This window comes from Cupressus sempervirens, chromosome 2, assembly GCF_028749045.1.
Source record: "Cupressus sempervirens isolate cs-2001-9-10 chromosome 2, ASM2874904v1, whole genome shotgun sequence".
Classification (NCBI taxonomy): domain Eukaryota; kingdom Viridiplantae; phylum Streptophyta; class Pinopsida; order Cupressales; family Cupressaceae; genus Cupressus; species Cupressus sempervirens.
Window position 1 is genome coordinate 557,105,994 of NC_143119.1, and position 16,699 is coordinate 557,122,692.

Sequence of the window (16,699 nt, forward strand, 5' to 3'; positions counted from 1 at the left end):
CTTGTTCTGGTGACTTGATGAACGGACTTAAAGAGTTGACTTGGTGGGGTTACTTGATGAAAGGACTTAAAGAGTCGACTTGGTGAGAGTACTTGGTGGGGTGACTTGATGAACGAACTTAAAGGGTCGACTTGGCAGGGTGACTTGATGAACGGACCTAAAGAGTTGACTTGGTGAGAGTACTTGGTGGGGTGACTTGATGAACAAACTTAAAGAGTCTACTTTGTGAGAGTACTTGGTTGGGTGACTTGGTGGTCGCACTTGAAGGGTCGACTTTGTGGGTTTACTTGATGAATGGACCTAAAGAGTCGACTTGGTGAGAGTACTTGTTCTGGTGACTTGATGAATGGACTTAAAGATTTAACTTAGTGGGATGACTTGATGAAAGGACTTAAAGAGTCAACTTGGTGAGAGTACTTGGTGGGGTGACTTGATGAACAGACTTAAAGGGTCAAGTTGGCGAGGTGCCTCTATGAACGGACCTAAAGAGTTGACTTGGTGGGGTGACTTGATGAACAGACTTAAAGAGTCGACTTGATGAGAGTACTTGGTGGGGTGACTTGATGAACACACTTAAGGAATCGACTTGGTGAGAGTACTTAGTGGGGTGACTTGATGAACACACTTGAAGAATCGACTTGGTGAGAGTACTTGGTGGGGTGACTTGATGAACGCCCTTGAAGAATTGACTTGGTTAGAGTACTTGGTGGGGTGATTTGATGAACGAACTTAAAGAGTTGACTTGGTGAGAGTAGTTGGTGGTGTGACTTGATGAGCGAACTTAAAGAGTCAACTTGGTGAGAGTACTTGGTGGGGTGAACTGATGAACGAACTTAAAGAGTTGACTTGGTGGGAGTACTTGGTGGGCCTACCTGGTGGGTTGACTTGATGAACAGACCTAAAGAGTCGACTTTGTGAGAGTACTTGTTCTGGTGACTTGATGAATAGATGTAAAGAGTCGACTTGGTGAGAGTTCTTGGTGGCATGACTTGATGAGCGAACTTAAAGAGTCAACTTGGTGAGAGTACTTGGCAGGGTGAACTGATGAATGGAATTAAAGAGTTGACTTGGTGGGAGTACTTTGTGCGCTGACCTACTGGGGTGACTTGATGAACGGACTTAAAGAGTCAACTTGGTGAGAGTACTTGTTCTTGTGACTTGATGAACAGACTTAAAGATTCTACTTGGTGGGGTGACTTGATGAAAGGACTTAAAGACTCAACTTGGTGAGATTGCCTGGTGGGATGACTTGATGAATGGACTTCAAGGGTCAACTTGGCAGGGTGACTTTGTGAATGGACCTAAAGAGTTGACTTGGTGAGTGTACTTGGTGGGGTGACTTGATGAACATGCTTAAAGAGTTGACTTGGTGAGAGTACTTGGTGGGGTGACTTGATGAACACACTTTAAGAATCAAGTTGGCGAGGTGCCTTGATGAACAGACCTAAAGAGTTGACTTGGTGGGGTGACTTGATGAACAGACTTAAAGAGTCAACTTGATGAGAGTACTTGGTGGGGTGACTTGATGAACACAGTTAAGGAATCGACTTGGTGAGAGTACTTGGTGGTGTGACTTGATGAGCAGACCTAAAGAGTTGACTTGGTGGGGTGACTTGATGAACAGACTTAAAGAGTCAACTTGATGAGAGTACTTGGTGGGGTGACTTGATGAACACAGTTAAGGAATCAAATTGGTGAGAGTACTTGGTGGTGTGACTTGATGAGCGAACTTAAAGAGTCAACTTGGTGAGAGTACTTGGTGGGGTGAACTGATGAATGAACTTAAAGGGTCGACTTTGTGGGCTGATTTGGTGGGGTGACTTGATGAACGGACTTAAAGAGTCAAGTTGGTGAGAGGACTTGTTCTGGTGACTTGATGAACAGACTTAAAGAGTTGACTTGGTGAGGTGACTTGATAAAAGGACTTAAAGAGTTGACTTGGTGAGAGCACTTGGTGTGGTGACATGATGAACGAACTTAAAGGGTCAACTTGGTGGGGTGACTTGATGAACAGACCTAAAGAGTTGACTTGGTGATAGCACTTGGTGGGCTGACTTGATGAACATACTTAAAGAGTCAACTTGGTAATAGTACTTGGTGGTTTGACTTGATGAACGCACTTGAAGAATTGACATGGTTAGAGTACTTGGTGGGGTGACTTGATTAACAGACTTAAAGAGTCAACTTGGTGAGAGTACTTGTTCTGGTGACTTGATGAACAAACTTAAAGAGTCAACTTGGTGGGGTGACTTAATGAAAGGACTTAAAGAGTTGACTTGGTGAGAGTACTTGGTGGGGTGACTTTATGAAGAGACTTAAAGGGTCAACTTGGTGGTGTGACTTGATGAACAAACCTAAATATTTGACTTGGTGAGATTACTTGGTGGGGTGACTTGACCCACAGACTTAAAGAGTCGATTTGGTGAGAGTACTTGGTGGGGTGACTTGATGAAGGCACTTAAAGAATTGACTTGGTGAGAGTACTTGGTGGGGTGACTTGATGAACACACTTGAAGAATGGACTTGGTTAGAGTACTTGGTGGGGTGATTTGATGAATGAACTTAAAGAGTCGACTTGGTGAGAGTACTTAGTGGCGTAACTTGATGAGCAAACTTAAAGAGTCAACTTGGTGAGAGTACTTCATGAGGTGAATTAATGAACGAACTTAAAGAGTCGACTTGGTGGGAGTACTTGGTGGGCCGACCTGGTGGGGTGACTTGATGAACGAACCTAAAGAGTCAACTTGGTGAGAGTACTTATTCTGGTGGCTTGTTGAATAGATTTAGAGAGTTGACTTGGTGAGAGTATTTGGTGGCATGACTTAATTAACAGACTTAAAGTGTCAACTTAGCAGCGCGACTTGATGAACAATCCTAAAGAGTTGACTTGGTGGGAGTACTTGGTGGGACGACCTGGTGGGGTGACTTGATGAACGAACATAAAGAGTCAACTTGGTGAGACTACCTGTTTTAGTTTCTTGATGAAAAAAATTAAAGAGTCAACTTGGTGGGCTGACTTGATGAAAGGACTTAAAGAGTCAACTTGGTGAGAGTACTTGGTGCGGTGACTTGATGAACGAACTTAAAGGGTGGACTTGGCAGGGTGACTTGATCAATGGACCTAAAGAGTTGACTTGGTGAGAGTACTTGGTGGGGTGATTTGAGGAACATACTTAAAGAGTCGACTTGCTGATAGTACTTGGTTGGGTGACTTGATGAATGCACTTCAAGAATCGACTTGGTTAGAGTACTTGGTGGGGTGACTTGATGAATGGACTTAAAGAGTCAACTTAGTGAGAGTAATTGGTGGCTTAACTTGATGAGCAGACTTAAAGAGTCAACTTGGTGAGTGTACTTGGTGGGGTGAACTGATGAATGGAGTTAAAGAGTTGACTTGGTGGGAGTACTTGGTGGGTTGACCTGGTGGGGTGACTTGATGAATGGACTTAAAGAGTCAACTTGGTGAGATTACTTGTTCTAGTGACTTGACGAACAAACTTAAACAGTCGACATAGTGGGGTGACTTGATGAAAGGACTTAAATAGTTGACTTGGTGAGAGTACTTGGTGGGGTGACTTGATGAACATACTTAAAGGGTCGACCTGGCAGGGTGACTTGATGAACAGACCTAAAGATTTGACTTGGTGAGAGTACTTGGTGGGGTGAACTGATGAACAAACTTAACGAGTTGACTTGGTTGGAGTACTTGGTGGGCCGACCTGGTGGGGTGACTTGATGAACGGACTTAAAGAGTCAACTTGGTGAGAGTACTTATTCTAGTGACTTGATGAACGAACTTAAAGAGTTGACTAGGTGGGGTAACTTGATGAAAGGACTTAAAGAGTCAACTTGGTGAGAGTACTTGGTGGGGTGACTTGATGAACAAACTTAAAGGGTCAACTTGGCAGGGTGACTTGATGAATGGACCTAAAGAGTTGACTTGGTGAGAGTACTTGGTGGGGTGACTTGATGAATAGACTTAATGAGTTGACTTGGTTAGAGTACTTGGTGGGGTGACTTGATGAACACACTTGAAGAATCAACTTGGTTAGAGTACTTGGTGGGGGGACTTGATGAAAAAACTTAAAGAGTTGACTTGGTGAGAGTACTCAATGTCGCGACTTGATGAGTGAACGTAAAGAGTCAACTTGGTGAGAGTACTTGGTGGGGTGAACTGATGAAAAAACATAAAGAGTCAACTTGGTTAGAGTACTTAGTGGGTGAACCTGGTAGGGTGAGTTGATGAACAGACTTAAAGAGTCAACTTGGTGAGAGTACTTGTTCTGTTGACTTGATGAACAGACTTAATGAGTCGACTTGGATGGGTGACTTGATGAAATGACTTAAAGAGTCGACTTGGTCAGAGTACTTGGTTTGGTGACTTGATGAATGGACTTAAAGGGTTGACTTTGTGGGGTGACTTGATGAACGGACTTAAATAGTCGACTTGGTGAGAGTACTTGTTCTAGTGGCTTGATGAACAAACTTAAAGAGTCGACTTGGTGGGGTGACTTGATGAAAGGACTTAAAGAGTTGACTTGGTCAGAATACTTGGTTGGGTGAGTTGATGAACAAACTTAAAGGGTCAACTTGGTGGGGTGACTTGATGAATGGACCTAAAGAGTTTATTTGGTGATAGTACTTGGTGGGGTGAATTGATGAGCAGACATAAAGAGTTGACTTGGTGAGAATCCTTGGTGGGGTGAATTGATGAATGCACTTTAAGAATCGACTTGGTTAGAGTACTTGGTGGGGTGACTTGATGAACAGATGTAAAGAGTCAACTTGGTGGCACGACTTGATGAGAAAACTTAAAGAGTACACTTGGTGAGAGTACTTGGTGGGGTGACTTGATGAACAGACTTAAAGAGTCAACTTGGTGAGATTACTTGGTGGGGTGATTTGATGAACGGTATTAAAGAGTCGACTTGGTGAGAATACTTGGTGGGCTGACCTGGTGGGGTGACTTGATGAATGAAATTAGAGAGTCGACTTGGTGAGAGTACTTGGTGGGCTGACCTGGTTGGGTGACTTTGTGAACAGACTTAAAGAGTCAACTTGGTGAGAGTACTTGGTGTGCTGACCTTGTGGGGTGGCTAGATGAACATACTTAAAGAGTCAACTTGGTACACTAACCTTGTGGGGTGACTTGATGATCAAACTTAAAGAGTCAACTTGGTGCACTAACCTAGGGAGCCAAGCTGGTGAGTCAAATTGGTGAGCAAGCTTAAAAAGGCAACTTGGTTGGGAAAGTTGGTGAGGCAAGATGGTAGGCAGACTTGGTGAGCCAACTTGTTGAGCAAACTGAAAGTGTCAACTTGTTAAGGCTACTTGGTGGGGTGTCCTGGCAACCCCACTTGGTGAGGCAACCTGGTGAGCGAAGCTATCCAACCGTTGGTTGCCAGCCCTAAGGAGAGGCAACTTGATGAGCTGACTTGGTGAGCAAACTTAAAGACTCAACTTGGTGAGGCAACTAGATGAGTTGGGTCATTGAGGTAACTTGGTTGGGTGACTTGATGAGTTGACCATGTGAGAAGACCTTGTGAGCAAACTAAAAGTGTCGACTTGGTGACCATGCTTGAATAGTCAACTTGTTGAGCTGACTTGGAAAGCTGACATGGTGAGTAGGGCTTAAGACGTGACTTGGTGAGGTGATGTAAGAAGGTCCCCTTAATACCATAAACTTATAAAAGAACTGTAGAAATAATAGAAAATGCGAGAACAAAATGTGGTCTTGTCATTTGGACTGCAAAAGTGGAATTACATAATTCATAAGCACAATATGCTAACCCACATGGGCGCCTTCATTGTAACAGTTTGCAAGACAAGCTGCCAACTATTACCCAGAGTTGTCCTAGATAATGTTCTGGCCTTTCTTAAATAGGAAGTTGTATGCCGACCGGGAAGGTTCTAGATGCTTGGACTTAATACCTATGGCTGGAAGACCTTGACAATACACATAAGTCTTCCTAATACATCTTTGACAAATTATTTTAGAAATTTTGATAGCCGAACTTCAGAAGGCCATAACTCATGAATTGTTGCTCTGATTGGCTATTATAACCACTTTTTAAAAATGCCAGCTCTTGATCTATAGGCTCATAATGGCACATGCACCCTTCCCTCAATTTTTTAGACCTCATCCGAGCACTCTAAGGCCTCCAACGGTAAGCTTGAAGATTTTTAGCATATTTTTCCACCAAAAATCTGTAATAACTTCTTGATACTTATGCTTAAGCTAACTTGGTGAGTGGACTTAGAGAGTCAACTCGTTGAGGCATTTTGGTGGGGTTGACCTGGCAAGGTGAAACCCACTTCATGAGAAAACTGCAAGAGTCAGCTCGGTGAGCATGCTGGAATTGCTAGCTTGGTGAGCTGACATGGCGAGTTGGCTTAACGAGGTGAGTTGGTGGGGAAACTTGGCGAGTGGAATTAAAGAGACAACTTGGTGAGGCGACTCGATGAGTTAGTTCATATAGATGACATGGTGATCCTTACTGGGGAGGTGACCTGGCAAGCAAACTTGGTGAGCTAACTTGGCAAGCCGAATTGGGGAGTCAACCTGACAAGCAAACTTGAAGAGTCAACTCATTAAGGCAAAATTTCAAGTCCAACTTGTGAGCTGACCTAGGGAGATGACCTAGGGGCAGACTTGGTGAGTGTGCTTGAATTGTCATCTTGGCAAGCTAACACAGGGAGCCAACCTAGCGAACCGACATGGTGAGTGGGCCTAACGGGGCAAGTTGGTGGGGTGACTTGGCAAGTGGAATTAGAGAGCCAACATGGTGAGGTGAGATGGTGAGTCAACTTGGTGAGCTAACTTGGTGAGCACACTTAAAGAGTCAACTTCGTGAGGTGACTCAGTGAGTTAGCTCGCTAAAGCAACTTGGGTAGGCTGACCTGGTGAGCGAACTTAAAGAGCCAACTTGGGCGGGCTGACTTGGTGAGCAAACTTAAAGAGTTTACTTGACAACATACTTGAACAACCAACTTGGTGAGCTGACATGGTGTGTAGGCTTAGAGAAGAAACTCGGTGGGGCAACTTGGCGAGCACACTTGCTAGGGTAAGGTGGTAAAACGACTAGGTGAGTCAACTTGGTGAGCTGACTTAGGAAGCTAACTTGGTGAGCAAACTTAAGGAGTCAACTTGGTGAGGCAACCTGAATAGTCACTTAGTGAACTGACTTGCGGAGTCGACATGGTGAGCAGTCTTAAAGAAAAGGTGACCTAGTGGGGCAACCTAGTGAGACGAGATGGTAAGTCATCTTAGTGAGCTGGCTTAACAAGCTGTGAGTGGACTTAAAGAGTCAATTCTTTGAGGCAACTTGGTGGGGTGATTTGGCAAAGACCACATGGTCAGATGACTTGGTGAGCTAACCTGGCTAGCAAAATTGGCAAGCAAACTTATAGAATTAACTTACTGTCCCTAGCCAGGATCGCACACCTAGGTCAACCCAACTTGGGTCACCCGATTAGGTCAACCCATCTTCGTTGCCCTAGCCTCGAGTGACTCGACTGGGTTGCCAGAGTGGGTCGATGAGGGAAAAAAAAAATCATGGGAGGCCCTGTATAGTAAAAAGTTCTAAATTTTGGGCATTAAAAAAAAAAAAACAAGTTACCCTCTTTTGGATCATGCACAGGTTTCAGTTCACATATTGCAAAGCTGACTTGAGGTGTTACACCTAGCTAGCCAGATTCGAGGTAGGGTAGCCAAAATGATCCGATTTGAGAATTTTCTTTATAAAAAGAGATCATGATTGGCCTCATAAGGCAAAAAAGAATGAAATTTTGGGAGTTCAAAAAAAAATGTTATCCAATTTTCGATCACGCACAGGGCTCGGGTCACGTAGCATCGAGGTGCCCTGGCTGACATGATTCGAGTGAAAAGTTGACGGTGGCATGAGTTGTGCAAAAACATTGGAGGCCATTAAGGCTCGAGGTGCTTTGAGTCGAGGTTGCCCAAGTGGGTCGGGTTGAAAACTTTGGGCGTTAACCAAAAAGAAAAAGTTAACCACTTTTGGATCATGTACATAGCTCGGGGCACTTAGAATCAAGTCGAGCACGGTGACATGAGTCATGCAAAAAATTTGGAGACGAATTGAGTCGGGGTATCCTACTATATTCAAGTTCAAAACTTTGGGACTTGAAAAAAAAAAGAAAAAAGAAAAAAGAAAAAGTTACCTAGTTTTGGATCACGTAAGTGACTCGGGCCACTCAAAATCAAGGCGAGTGCAGTTACATGAGTTGAGCAAAAAAAAAATGGAGGCGGTTAAGGCTCGAGGAAATTTGAGTCATTATAGCTGAGTCAATTTGAAAACTTTGGCCACTAGCCAAACAAAGAGTTAATCACTTTTGGATCACATACATGACTTGGGGCACATAGAATCAAGTCAAGCATGGTGACATGAGTGGTTCGAAAAAATTATAGGTGATTAAGGCTCGAGGCTATTTGAGTCGGGGTTGCTGACATGATTCGGGTTGAAATCTTTGGGTGTTAACCAAAATAGGAAGAATTTAACCATGTTTGGATCATGTACATTACTCGGGGCACCAAGTCAAGCATGGTGACATGAGTCCTGCAAAAAAACTAGAGGCGATTAAGGCTCGAGGCGATACCAATCGGGGTTGCCGACACAATTTGGGTTGAAAACTTTGGGCGTTAACCCAAAAAAAAAGTTGACCACCTTTGGATCATGCACATGACTTGGTGCACTTAGAATCACATTGAACACAGTGACATGAGTTGTGCAAAAAAATTGGAGGCAGTTAAGGCTCGATGTGATTTGAGTCAGGGTTGGGGTAGTTGGGGCGATTTGCATCGGGGTTGCCGACACGGTTCGAGTTGAAAAATTTGGACATTAACCCAAAAAAAGTTGACCTCTATTGGACCATGTACATGACTCGGGGTACTTAGAATCAAGTCGAGAATGGTGACATGGGTTGTGCAAAAAATTTGGAGGTGATTCGAGTCGGGGTAGCCAACTCGATATGAGTTCAAAACTTTGGGCGTTAACCAAAAAATAAGTTAACCAATTTTGGATCACATACATGAGTCGTCTGCCCTCGCAAAAATTACAAAACCCAACCCACCTGAAATTTATAGTTGAAATAATTTTCTGCCCTCACGAAAATTTACAAACCTTACCCACTTGAAATTTGGACTTGGAAGATTTTTTTCCCTCATGGAATTTACAAACCCCACCTGCTCAGAATTTGGCACATTGAAATTATGAAACCCCACCTACCTAGAATTTGGACATGGAAGATTTTTTTGCCCTCATGGAAATTGCAAACCCGACCCGCCCAAAATTCCACTAATTACAAACCTAACCCACATGGAAATTGCACTTGGAAGACTTTTTTGCCCTTGAGGAAACTTTGGCACTCGAGAGATATTTTTGCACTCGCAGAAATCACGAAACCCCACCTACCAGGAATTTGACACTTCAGAGATTTTTCTGCCCTTTCAAAAATTGCAAACCCCAGTAGCTTAGAATTTGGGACTTGGGAGATTTTTTTCCCCCTCGTGGAAATTTTACAAAACCCCACTCACCCAAAATTTGGCACTCGGGAGATTTTTCTGCCCTGGCAAAAATTTCTACAAAACCCCTCCCTCCTGCCTAGAAATTGGCACTCGAGATATTTTTCCACCCTGGCATAAATTACAAGCCCCACCCACCAGGAATTTAGCACCTGGGAAGTTTTTGCGCCCTCGCAAAAATTGCAAACCCCACCCACTAAGAATTTGGCACTTGGGAGATTTTTTTTTACTCGCAAAAATTGCAAACCCCACCCACCTGAAATTTGGCACTTGGGAGATTTTTTTGCCCTCGCAAATTTTTTTAGAAAACCCCAACCACCTGAAATGTGGCACTTGGGAGATTTTTTTGCCCTGGCAGAAATTACAAACCCCACCCTCCGGGAATTTGGCACCTGGGAGATTTTTTCGCCCTCGTGAAAATTGCAAACCCCACCCGCTTGGAATTTGGCACCTAGAAGATTTTCTCGCCTTCGCGCCAATTACAAACCCCTCCCACCGAGAATTTGGCACTTGGGAGATTTTTTCACCCTCACGAAATTTTTTTACAAAACCCCACCTGCCGAGAATTTGGCACTTGGGAGATTTTTTTGCCCTCAAAAAAATTTTTACAAAACCCCACCCACCGAGAATTTGGCATTTGGGAGATTTTTTCGCCCTCGCAAAAATTTTCACAAAACCCCACCCCCTCAAAATTTGACACTTGGGAGATTTTTCCGTCCTGGCATAAATTAAAAACCCCACCTGCCAAGAATTTGGGACTTGGGAGATTTTTTTGCCCTTGCAAAATTTTTTACAAAACCCTACTTGCCGAGAATTTGGCACTTGGGAGATTTTCCTACACTCGCACAAATTACAAACCCCACCCACCAAGAATTTGGCACCCGAGAGATTTTTACGCCCTCGCAAAAAAATTTGCAAACCCCACCCATCTAGAATTTGGCACTTGGAACATTTTCTCACCCTTGTACAATTTACAAACCCCACCCACTTCAGAGTTGAAAAGGGTTTTACAAATTGAGCGACAAAGGGCTGAATCTCAGTGGATTATGGCAGCAAGGCCAATCTGCCACTTACAATACCCTGTCACTTATTTAAGTTGTCTGCAAAAGATTCTTCTCACCGACTGCTTAAAATTAATATTAACGGTTCCTCTCATACTAAGTTGAATTACTATCACGGCGCGGATCATTAGTAGGGTAAAACATACCTATTTCATGACGGTCTAAACTAGGTGAACAATCCAACACTTGGTGAATTCTGCTTCACAATGATAGGAAGAGCCGACATCGAAGGATCAAAAAGCAACGTCGCTATGAATGCTTGGCTACCACAAGCCAATTATCCCTGTGGTATCTTTTCTGACACCTCTAGCTTCAAATTCCAAAAGTCTAAAGGATCGATAGGCCACATTTTCACAGTTTGTATTCATACTGAAAATCAAAATCAAATGAGCTTTTACCCTTTTTTTCCACACAAGATTTCTATTCTTGTTGAGCTCATCTTAGGACACCTATGTTATCTTTTAATAGATGTGTCGCCCCAGCAAAACTCACCACCTAACAATGTCTTCTACCCAGATCAACGCACCTAGATGCACCTTAAGGCCAAAAATAGGGGCATTGCCCCATCTTTGCCTCATGAAATAAGTAAAATAACATTAAATGTTGTGGTATTTCACTTGCACCCAAAAGCTCCCACTTATTCTACACCTCTCAAGTCATTTCACAAAGTCAGACTAGAGTCAAGCTCAACAAGGTCTTCTTTCCCTGCTAATTTTGCCAAGCCCATTCCCTTGGATGTGGTTTTTCCAGATAGTAGATAGGGATGGTGGGAATCTCATTAATCCATTCATGTGTGTCACTAATTAGATGATGAGGCATTTGGCTACCTTAAGAGATTCATAGTTACTCTCACTGTTTACCCGCACTTGGTTGAATTTCATCACTTTGACATTAAGAGCACTAGGAAGAAATCACATTGCATAAGAATCCGCAAGGACCATCACAATACTTTGTTTTAATTAAACAGTCAAATTCCCCTTTTCCATACCAGTTCAGAGTCGACTGTTCAGGAAAGCTGCCAACAGCCCACGAGTTCGGGGCATAGACCCCTAGGCCCAACCCTTAGAGCCAATCCTTTTCCAAAAGTTATGGATCCATTTTGTCGACTTCCCATACCTACAATGTTCTATTGACTAGAGGTTGTTCACCTTGGAGACCTAATGCAGTTATGAGTTCGATCGGGCATGAATGGTACTCGATCCTCTAGATTTTCAAGGGCTACCCAAGGTGCACCGGACACCACAGAACGTGCGGTGCTCTTCCAGCCACTGGACCCTATCTCCGATTGAACCAATTTCAAGGTGGGAAGGCTCTTAAAAAGAAAATATAACTCTTCCCAAGGTCCTCGTCGATGTTTCCAAATTTCCTAACATTGTCGTCTGTCGCCATGTCCCAGTTCAGGAATATTAACTCGATTCCCTTTCGATGATTACACAAAGTGCACCCTTGAAATAGGGTTTCCCCATCTCTTAGGATCGAATAACCCATGTCCAAGTGTTGTTTACATGGAACCTTTCCCCACTTCAGTCTTCAAAGTTCTCATTTGAATATTTGCTACTACCACCAAGATTTGCACTAGGGGCTGGTCCACCCAGGGTCACGCCTAAGGTTCCACAACAACCCTTGCATCCTCCTACTCATCAGAGCCTGGCACTTGCCCCGACGGCCGAGTATAGGTTGTGCACTTCAGCGCCATCCATTTTTGGAGCTATTTGATTCAACAGGTGAGTTGTTACACACTCCTTAGTAGATTTTGACTTCCATGACCACCATCCTATTGTCTTAATCAACCAACACCCTTTGTGGGATCTGGGTTAGTGTGCAATTTGGCACCATAACTTGACTTTTGGTTCATCTTGCATTACCAATTCTACTTACCAAAAATAGCCCACTTAGAGCTCGTGATTCTGTGGTGCAGCTAAATAGAGCAGCTGCGCCGACTTACCTATTTAAAGTTTGAGAATAGGTCGAGGGCGTTATGCCCCCGATGCCTCTAATCATTTGCTTTACACAATAAAACTCGCACATGAGCTCCAGCTATCCTGAGGGAAACTTCAGAGGAAACCAACTACTAGACGGTTTGATTAGTCTTTTGCCCCTATACCCAAGTCAGACAAATAATTTTCACATTAGTATCGCTATGGGCCTCCACCAAAATTGCCTCTGGCTTCACCCTGCTCAGGCATAGTTCACTTTCTTTTAGGTCCCAACAGGTGTACTCACACTCAAACCCTTCATAGAAGATCAGGGTCGGTCAGTGGTTCACCCCCCAAGAGGGGATCTCGCTAATTAACTTGCTTACGCCTCACAAGTTTTCCCAACCTACCAACTCACACATGTTAGACTCCTTGGTCTGTGTTTCAAGATGGGTCGGATGGAAAGCCCGCTGGCTAGTGCCACAAGCGCATAGGTGCCCAAGAGCCCAATGTAAAGGCATGTGCTTCTCTCCTCAACTACCACGATGGAAGTATTTGTGTGACCAAAATGTCACACTTGTGCTGCTACGACAGCTCGCGCTGGCACATCCCTCGAACCGAGCGATGGATTAGCTCACATCATTCTGCATCTGACCGAGGCACATCGCCAACCTCCATCCACTTCCCTCCTAGCAATTTCAAGCACTCTTTAACTCTCTTTTCAAAGTCCTTTTCATCTTTCCCTCACGGTATTTGTTCACTATCGATCTCTCACTTGTATTTAGCCTTGGATAGAATTTACCACTCGATTAGGGTTGCATTCCCAAACAACCCGACTTGCCGATAGTACCTCATGGTGCGACAGGGTCTAGGCCCAATGGGGCTCTCACCCTCTCCAAAACCCCCTTCCAGGGGACTTGGGCTTGGTCTGTCACTGAGGATGCTTCTACAGAATACAATTAGACAGGCGTGGCTATCAATTTTCATGCTGGGCTCTTCCCAGTTTTCTCACCGTTACTAGGGGAATCCTGGTAAGTTTCTTTTCCTATGCTTATTGATATGCTTAAACTTAGTGGGTATTCATGCCTAACTTAGGGAGATGGTAGAGATGCAGCATGCTTGCACTGCGATGGGCTATTGAACCCAAAATAAAGTTCCTCATGAGGAATCATTCGATGAGTGTAAACCAACGTCGACCTTTGCGAGCCACTGCTCCTCGTGATAGATCGACGGACCTCATGCTCATTTTAGCCGACTGCACCACTTGTAGACACAGATGGCCATCTCTACTCCTCAATAAGGAGGGAAATTTTGTGGTGCGATGCCCAAGCAGACGTGCCCTTGGCTGAGGCCTCAGGTACAACTTGCATTCAAAGACTTGATGATTCACAAGATTCTATAATTCACACTAAGTATCACATTTTCCTACATTCTTCATCGTGACAAGAGCTGAGATATCCATTGCCAAGAGTCATGATTTTGTTATGTTTTTGTCTTTCGACGACCCAAAAATGCAAGGCACTGGATCACACTTCATTCTTTGGATTTCTAAGGTGCGCGATGCACCCGTCTGTTGGGTGTTGACCCATCCTAAACATAGAATTCTCCAAGTGATGAGTCAACACACCTGGGCAAGGCAACGGGGGGTTGCAGCAGTCCTGACTTGCTGCTATCAAAATGACGAATCCTTGGCATAGCGCTGTGCATGAAATTGAACCATGAAATCTCAATGGGGGATGAGGCCCAGACCCCCTATAAACTGCAACCAAGCAGAGACCTCTCACTCTGATGTAGATGTCGTTCAAAGACACTAATCCTAATCTAGATTACATTTGAGTCTCTTTTTTGCCTCATGGGGAATCTACGCTTTTGATCACAACATTTGATGTGACCCTCAACCTTGATGGTGCTAGACCCGTAGCTTGGCCATCCAGCACATCACTACAGGGCCAAGTGTCTACACATCACCAAGATTTTGGGGGTGGGGAGGAGGCCAGCTCCATCCCCTACACGATTCAAGGTCTCAAACTGACAATGATCCTACTACAGGTTCAGCTACGGTAACCTTGTTATGACTTCTCCTTCCTCTAAATGATAAGGTTCAATGAACTTCTTGTGATGTCACTGACAGGAACTATCATCATCACCATGATCTGAAAAACTTCATTGGATCATTCAATCGGCAGGAGCGACGAGCGGTGTGTACAAAGGGCAAGGATGTAGTCAACGTGAGTTGATAACTCATGCTTACTAGGAATTCCTCATTGAAGATCAATAATTGCAATGGTCTATCCCCATCATGATGCAATTTGGCAAGATTTCCCAAACCTTTTAGGCCAGGGAGAGAAACTTGTTGGTTGCATTAGTGTAGCGTGCGTGCAGCCCAAAACATCTAACGGCATCACAGACCTATTATTGCCTCAAACTTCCATGGCCTAGGAGGCCATAGTCCCTCTAAGAAGCTGGCCATGAAGGGGAACCTCCGCATAGCTAGTTAGTAGGCTGAGGTCTCATTTGTTAATGAAATTAACTAGACAAATTGCTCCAGCAACTAAGAATGGCCATGCACCACCACCCATAGAATCAAGAAAGAGCTCTCAATATGTCAATCCTTACTATGTCTGGACCTGGTGATTTTCCCCATGTTGAGTCAAATTAAGCCACAAGATCCACTCCTAGTGGTGCCCTTCCATCAATTCCTTTAAGTTTCAGCCTTGCCACCATACTCCCCCTAGAAACCAAACACTCTGATTTCTCAGAAGGTGCTAGCCGAGTCCCTAGAGCAACATCCGACGATCCCTAGTCAACATCATTTATGCTTGAGACTAGGATAGTATCTGATCATCTTCGAGCCCCCAACTTTCATTCTTGATTAATGAAAATATCCTTGGAAAATGCTTTTGCAGTGATTTGTCTTCCATAAATCCAAGAATTTCACCTCTGATAATGAAATACGAATGCCCCAGACAGTCCCTATTAATCATTACTCCGGTCCTGAAGGCCAACGTAATAGGACCAGACTCCCATCACATTATTCCATGCTAATGTATTTAGAGCATAGGCTTGCTTTGAGCACTCTAATTTTTTCAAAGTAATGGTGTTGGAACCACGACCTAGCCAATTAAGGCTAGGAACATGCCACTGGCAGAAGGGACATGAGGGCCAGTGTACAACCAGAAGGTGGATCAACCGTGACGACCCAAGGTCCAACTATGAGCTTTTTAACTGCAACAACTTAAATATATGTTAATGGAGATGGAATTACCATGGTTTTTGGCACCAAAATTTCCCTCTAATGGATCCTCATTAAGGGATTTAGATTATACTCATTCCAATTACCAGACTCGATGAGCCCAATATTGTTATTTATTGTCACTACCTCCTCGTGTCAGTATTGGGTAATTTGCACACCTACAACCTTCCTTAGATGTGGTAGCCGTTTCTCAAGCTCCCTCTTTGGAATCAAACCAAAATTCTCTATCACCCATCACCACCATGGTAGGCCTCTATCCTACCATCGAAAGTTGATAGGGTAGAAATTTGAATGAAGCATCGCCTGCACAAAGGCCATGTGATTCGTCGAGTTATCATGAATCACCAAAATAGCGAGCGAGCCTGTGCTGGCCTTTTATCTAATAAATGCATCCCTTCCAAGAGTCATGATTTGGTGCACTTATTAGCTCTAGAATTACTATGGTTATTCAAGTAGAAAAGTACCATCAAAGAAACTATAACTAATTTAATAAGCCATCTACAATTTCATAGTCTGAAATAGTTCATACTTAGACATGCATGGCTTAATCTTTGAGACAAGCATATGACTATTGGCAGGATCAACCAGGTAGCTTCTAACAATGAGGTGACCCCAAAGACTTGCTATGACCAAGTAGATGCGGTGAGGGGCTGGCAACCACTGCCAAACCTTTTTCCAAAATTGCACCAGCTAAGTGACAAGAAAATTGCACCTCGAGGGTGGGCTTCATGCCCCTCTAATTGATTCAACATCAGCATCCACCATTTCAAAATCTGACATATCCATCTACCCTGACACCAGTGTTGAATCAATGAGAGGGACATGGGAGAGGCTCACAGCAACCACCTCTCCTATATAAGCTATTAGTGTGAGGCTTGCTCTGCATTAGAAATTAGCGAACACACAAACAACTACCTTAAAAATCCAA

General features: G+C 43.8%; 1 non-coding gene and 2 pseudogenes across 1 annotated transcript; all 3 read right to left on the reverse strand.

Annotated features, from left to right (window-relative positions):
• Window positions 1–10,550: 10,550 nt before the first annotated feature.
• LOC149573849 (25S ribosomal RNA) lies at window positions 10,551–13,618 on the reverse strand (annotated as a pseudogene).
• A 219-nt stretch (window positions 13,619–13,837) lies between these two features.
• Window positions 13,838–13,991, reverse strand: LOC149573850 (5.8S ribosomal RNA). Its single transcript, XR_016361338.1, has one exon. It is a non-coding gene; the product is annotated as a 5.8S ribosomal RNA (ribosomal RNA).
• A 559-nt stretch (window positions 13,992–14,550) lies between these two features.
• On the reverse strand, window positions 14,551–16,362 carry LOC149573851 (18S ribosomal RNA; annotated as a pseudogene).
• Window positions 16,363–16,699: the final 337 nt, after the last annotated feature.